Below are 6,635 nucleotides of genomic sequence, written 5' to 3'. Positions count from 1 at the left end.
GTGGCTTTCAAGAGAGAAGATTATGCCCAAAGCCAGATACAAAGACAAACATATTTAGCACAACAATTATGATAATTACAGAAACATTCTGTCACGAAATAAGCAAATCTGATTAAGAGCCCTTCTACGTTATCAAATATTAATCTGATGTCTTCGGTCTAACCTGGTTCGAACCTAAGAGGCTTCTTATGGTTTTATGTATTAGCAGATTTGCGGAAGCCGAACATATATACAGCCTAATAGTACGAGACAGCCAAGCCGGAGTAGTAAAAGGATTTTTGCTGAATGTAATCCATTTAAATTTAAAATAGACACAGATAGGATCATAAACCTGAAATCGAAATTAAAACATACCCTGCCAATGAGACATTTTGGGTAATTCCAACCACATGGGAATCCAGAAACATATTGGGGAAAAGAATTATTAGGGCTCATTTCTGTTTTTAAAAAAATGAGTAATCATCACAATAAATGTACAGTCACTTGAAACTTTCCAGACTTTCTTGATACCCACATAAAGTGGCTGGTAATAGAAGCAGTAATATTCTTGCTAAACTCGAGAGTTAATTTTATTTGTAATTTTCAGCTGCTTTCAGTATAATTGCACAATTTCCTCAATTATTAAAGTTCATTCTGCATACTTAAGTTCATTAGCCATTGTCAAATGGGCAAATTACTTTGCAATTTTAATATTTGTTGGACAAAGCTGCATTAATAGATTCACTCTCCAAACAGGGTTTCTCCGCTCGCGCTACAGTATCCACAGATAATTGTAACCATCCAAATCAGAAGCCAGGGATTGGGTTATATATTTTTTTTCCCCTCTTTTTCTGAACATCTCTTAAAGGTTAGCAATTTTAACTATATAGGTGGGCATTTTTTGTTTGTGTACTTTGGAGGGAGGGCGGCAGGGAGGGTGGCAGTACTGATGACAGTGTCGGAGTCTTGTGTAGTACATATGAAAAAGTACACTTGATGGTGAAGTTTCTCAGCATGTCTATGCAATCTGCATAGATATGGTACAGTCATATGCATAATGGGGCCTATAAAAACACACCGTGGGTCTCTGAATAATCAATAAATCAGATTCTAGTCTATAGAAATTATTGAGTCATTATGCTGTGTATAGTTTGATCCTTGAGGTTATGCTATATCTGTGATACATGTATATATTTAAGATTTCCATAGATGGATTCTTTCCATGGTGTCATCGGAGAGGCATTCTCAGTAGCTCCCTCCCCATCTCTCCCTTTCTCTCAAGTCTCTCTCTCTCTCTCTCTCTCCCTCGCCCCAACACACACACACACACACCATGAGCTGCTGAGTGCATGCCTGTGTAGACTATCTTTAAATATACATGCATGCCCTTGGCACAAAAATGCCACTCTGTTTGTTTTGCCCCTTACAGTTATGAAGCACCTTTGTCCTTCATTATTACATTTGATTAATGAATTATGTTTCCCCCACACTTGTTTCCCCCTATAGATGCACAGTTGACCACACGGTCCCATAATGAAGATGGTCACTGAAATGTAATCGGTATTGCTGTATGAAAGCAGATGCACCCCGACCTTCTTGGTCTTGTGTGTTCTTGGTGTCCACGGTCTCTCTCCATAATGTCTGGGTGCAGAGAGCTCCAGACTCTGAGGAAGGTTAACCCCCTGCCAGTAGGGTTTATCTCCCCAGTAATTAGGCTTGGATTTCTGCTTTATTAACTCAGATACAACAACACCCTGCCCTCTGTCACCAGGGGACTAATAGACGATAGTCGCTCTGATTTGGAAACCCTACAAATTAAATGACAAAGTGAGAGGAAGTGAAGTTAAGGCAAATCGAGTAGAGATAAGGCAGCCAGTCATTTCCACGCTGGTTTTTCAAACGTGAAGCCGGGACCTTCTGCTTTTATATCTGCAGATGCAAAACTACCAACATAAATACGCCGAGTTTTCTTGATGGGTTTGTTAAACCCCAGTGATATGTGAATTCTGGAATGATGTGAGGAGTAATCGATTGTGTCTGTTTAAAACCATGGGAACTTTTTCTTCTCTGGAAGTTCCTTGCCTTCCTCGAGAAGGATTTTCTTTCTATTCAACGTGCTTGTGAATACAAGTGTTTATTTTCTCAGGGCCATTTCAACAGGTCTCTATCTTCATCACCTATAGGGCAGATTTGCTTTTACCTTTTAAAACAAAACAATTCCTCTTCTGCCTTTCTAGGCAAAAAGCATCCACACACCTTATGGAAGATTAAAATTACCCAAGGAAACAAAACATTGAACGATGGGGGTGGTGGGGTGGTGGGGGGAGGGCCGTCCGGCAAAGCTCATTTCCATTCGTCTGCTGCAGGAGCTGTAACCATTTGTTTAGCAATATGATTTAACAAGAAGCATTAGCTCTGGGTATGGAGCTGCCGGGTTTTGAGAAGGCTGATGAGATGTGATTATCTCCATGCAGAAATATCAGGGTGGTTAAAAGATAATTTGAAATGAGGTTAAAAATGAAGCGACACTAAGCTTCTCTCACTCGTGTCAAAACAATCACATCTTTTCTTGTCTTTCCTTTTTTTTCCCTTTCACTTTGATGACATTCGCTCATATTGGAGGTGGAGACATTCTTCATAGCAAACTGTAATCCTTGACTAATTTTAAATTTAATGTGGCTCTGTTTGAAACACAGCTCTAAATCTGATCCAAAATCAGCTTCTGGATATTATGCATAGAATCTGCAATGTTTGTAATATTTGGTAAGCCTTAAAGATTGCTATTAGTCACAAAACTACAGTTTCATTTCACTCCGATAACAATATACACGGGATAAACAGCATATGTTGACATAATAAATGACATTTGGCTAGAAAAAAATGTCTTTGAACTTCAGCTTTAAAAATGAAAACAGGTGAAAAAAAAAAAAAAAGAACCCCAGCATCCAATGTTAAAAGCCATATGTTGGTAAATGAATCTACTTTGTCATATTATTCGATCACCTTAAATATAATCACTGTTTTGAATGATTAGGTTTCAAAGTCTGAGAGTCCCTCCTTACTTTAAAGGGATGCGTTTCAGGACTGGATACATTCATTCATTGCCTAAGAAAAATAAATCCGCATAGCCACGGTTCTTGATTCACAGACAAAATAAAACGGTAGAAGGGTCAAGAAAGTCAAACGTTATCTCTAAGTATATAGTAGGGGGAGTAACTGGGCCACTTGCTGAAAACTTTTTTAAAAGAGTCTACATGACGGTTGGAAAACCTGCCCTTTTGGTGTAAAAGATGCCAGGGAAGTCCTGCCGGTTTTAAAAGTTTAATCGACGGTGGGAAAGAGAAGCCCAGAGCCCCTCTGCGCAGGGCAGGCCGCAGGGAGGAAGGACTAAGGCGCTGGGCAGGCGAGGACACCTCCTCCGCCTTGCAGTCAGTCCCTGCTCTGGGGGCAGCTGCCCATCACCGGTCCCCCGTGGTCCCCGGGGCCCCCACGCCCCCTTGCTCCCGCATCGCCTCCCCGCCTGCCCGTGTGGATTCTGATGCAGGGAGATGACCATCACTCATATTTGTCCTTGCCGGGGTCCATCTAATCCCCACTGCTTTGACTCATGTCAGATCCATTATCCCAAACAAAGCTTCACATGTCTTGCTGGAGATGCACGCGGCCTTGCCTTGTTTACTTTGCCGAGATGGATTTTCTGGCAATGGTCAATACATCCTGAGCCCCAACTAAGGGGGCCGCTGGGCCTGGTGCAGCAAACGCGCGCGCAACTCGTCCCGCCCCGATCCACTGCTGCTAACTTCGTCCCGAGGACCCAGGGCGCCAGAGCGGTGCCCTGGGGTCTCCAGCACATCCTCCCAAATGCTGTGCACGGTGGCATAGTCGCGATTGCTGCAGCCCAGGGTCTTCAGCAGGGACACAGCGCAGCCCCCTCCCTCCCACTCCCTGCAGCCAGCCGCTCCTTTTTCCACCCAAGCCTGGAGCTTCTTCCTGCCACTTCGGTGCTTTATTTTGTTGAGCCTGGTTAAAAGGAACTCCCTCCCTCTCTTGTTTATTTAGAAAGAAAGATCTCAGGCGCTCTGGTTACTTACATTCTTCCCCCCCCCCCCCCCCAGCATTTCTTTGTCTTCCAAACCATTCTAGCTCTTACTATGCAAGTTTTATGGGTGATTGTATCGGAAAATGCAGACTTTTCGCTAGCGGAGACCTGAGCAGGGAGGATGGATTGAAATGTGTGCTTGGAAACCCCGGGTTTCACCCCCCCCCCCCAAAAAAAAGCAATATATGGCATACGTTAACATCCAGAGCCTGAAAACACGGCCAGAAAGAGTCGCGCAGACGAAAGGAAATCACTACTTAATTCCACAAACATTTGTTTCGGTCCAGGAATGGCACTAGAAACTTTGAGCAGGCGGGCTCCCCGGCCCCTCCGGCCCCTCCCGGCTCCCTGCTCCCGGCTCCCGGCTCCCGGCTCCCGGCTCCCGGCTCCCGGCTGCAGCGCGGAGCCCATAAGGTGCGGCGCAGCGCCACCTGCCGGCCGGGCCGCGCGCGGGCGGGCGGGGCCGGGCGGGGCGGGGCGGGGGCGCCCGAACCCCGCCGCCGGCCTCCGACCTGCGTCCTCGGGCCTTCCTCCCGCGGGCGGGGGGGGGGGGGGGGGATCCCGGAGAGAGATCGCAGTGCGAGAGGAACAGTTTCCAAAGACCTACTATTGAGCATGTAAGCGGAGCAAGATTAATACTTTTGGAACCGTCTCCGGCCGCCTTGCCAAGGGCGCAGGTTTTCCAGCCTTAAAGGTGAAGCTGAGTTTTTTTTTTTTTTTGCCTCCAAAGCTGTTTCCACCACCCCCCCTTTCTTTCTGTCCGTAAAACAGGGTATCCTAACCATATTGTGTTCACACCCGGGCTCTGTTCACACCCTTCTCTGCAAGAGGCGAGCCAGAATTTCAGGGGGTGGTGCTGGTTGCGCCTCTGGGTAGGTGTGTGAGTGTGTGCCTGGGGGGTGCAGGGGTGCTTCTGGGACAGCGGGGCTCGGTTGGCTCATCCATTCCAGAAATCGGTGGAGGGACGGCTCCTCTCCAGGGCAGCATGCGAGGACTGTGGAAATGTAATCAGCACACTTGTGCATGTTTCCACACTGCCTTGAATGGGTTCCCAGACTCCAGGAAACTCATCTCTGATAAATTGCAAAAGACCCAGACTAAATGGACCGGAGAGGCGGTCATTATTCTTAAGGGAGGGACCTCACTGTAACCCAGGATAAGGCGTTATCTACGATTATTTATTTTTTTTTTAAATTTTTAAAAATTATTTATTTATTTATGATAGTCACAGAGAGAGAGAGAGAGAGAGAGAGAGAGGCAGAGACACAGGCAGAGGGAGAAGCAGGCTCCATGCACCGGGAGCCCGACGTGGGATTCGATCCCGGGTCTCCAGGATCGCGCCCTGGGCCAAAGCCAGGCGCTAAAAGGCTGCGCCACCCAGGGATCCCTGTGATTATTTTTTTAAGGCTGTGTGGGAAATCTTATTCTTTTCATCCCACTTCCAGCTACCAGGCCTTTGGCTAACTGCAATTTCTATCCTGACTTTCAGCATCTCCTGCCCTTTCCTGTCCCTTGCTCTGTCCCCGTGCCTGCACCCTTCCCCATACCAGGGACTTTATGCTGGGCACCATCTCCACTTCACCTGGGGAGAAAGAGGATGCCCAGAACCATTCCTGGCTTCTACTAAAAGATGTTTTGTTTAGTCCCCTGTTGTGGGCAAGAGGGCAGTGGGATTCCCTGGTTCTCCGTGCATAGTGGCACCATGGCATGGGGCAAGGATTAGTGCAATTGCCTCTGTGTCTTGAAAAGACTAGAGTTGATCTTTCCTCATCCAGAGTCGGGCACAAGGCTGTGGCCTGTGCATGAGACAGGTGGGGGGACAGCCACCTGGGTCTTTGAGAGATCTAGGTCTCAGGGACATTAGGAAAGGCTGCTGCTTTCTCAGGGGGCTGCCTTTCAAAATGAGAGTTTTGCAAAACGCTGTTCCTCTAGATGCTGTGAAGTGTCGATTTGTGGAGTGGAAATCTCCTGGTATTTTCAGGGAACGCTCTCTCTCTGTCTCTCTCTCCTTCTCTCTCATTCTCCCCCTCCCATCCTTCTCTTCTCCGTCCCTCCCTTGGGATCACTCATACTCCCTTTTAGAAACAAATACAAGTCAGATACAGTCATTACAGAATTCAAATTTACGATCTCAAGGATTTTAGAGACTGGGGTTGCCAGACAAAATACAAAATACCCAGCTAAATTTGAATTACCGTAAAACAATGAATGGTTTAAGAATACTGTAAGTATGTCCCAAATATTTCTCGGGACATATTTCCACTAAAAAAATATTCATTGTTCATCGGATATTCAAATGTATCTGGATGTCTGTCTTTTTTGTTTTTGTTTTAACTAAATCTGGCAAGCTATGAGAGACGCTTTAGCGCAAGTCTTTGGACAGTAAAGTAAGATCAAAAGAAACAAAGCAATGTGCCCGGTTACACAGCTGGTTAGAGGCAGAACCATTTCTGGCAGAGCCAGAAATTCAGTTTGGGTCCTCTTAATCGGCCACACTACCTTTTCTTCCCCCAGGATGGCCGATGGGGGGGCATAGATGCCAAGTGAGCTCATGTAA

The sequence above is a fragment of the Vulpes vulpes genome, chromosome 2, assembly GCF_048418805.1.
Source record: "Vulpes vulpes isolate BD-2025 chromosome 2, VulVul3, whole genome shotgun sequence".
Classification (NCBI taxonomy): domain Eukaryota; kingdom Metazoa; phylum Chordata; class Mammalia; order Carnivora; family Canidae; genus Vulpes; species Vulpes vulpes.
This window is presented reverse-complemented; position numbering follows the sequence as displayed.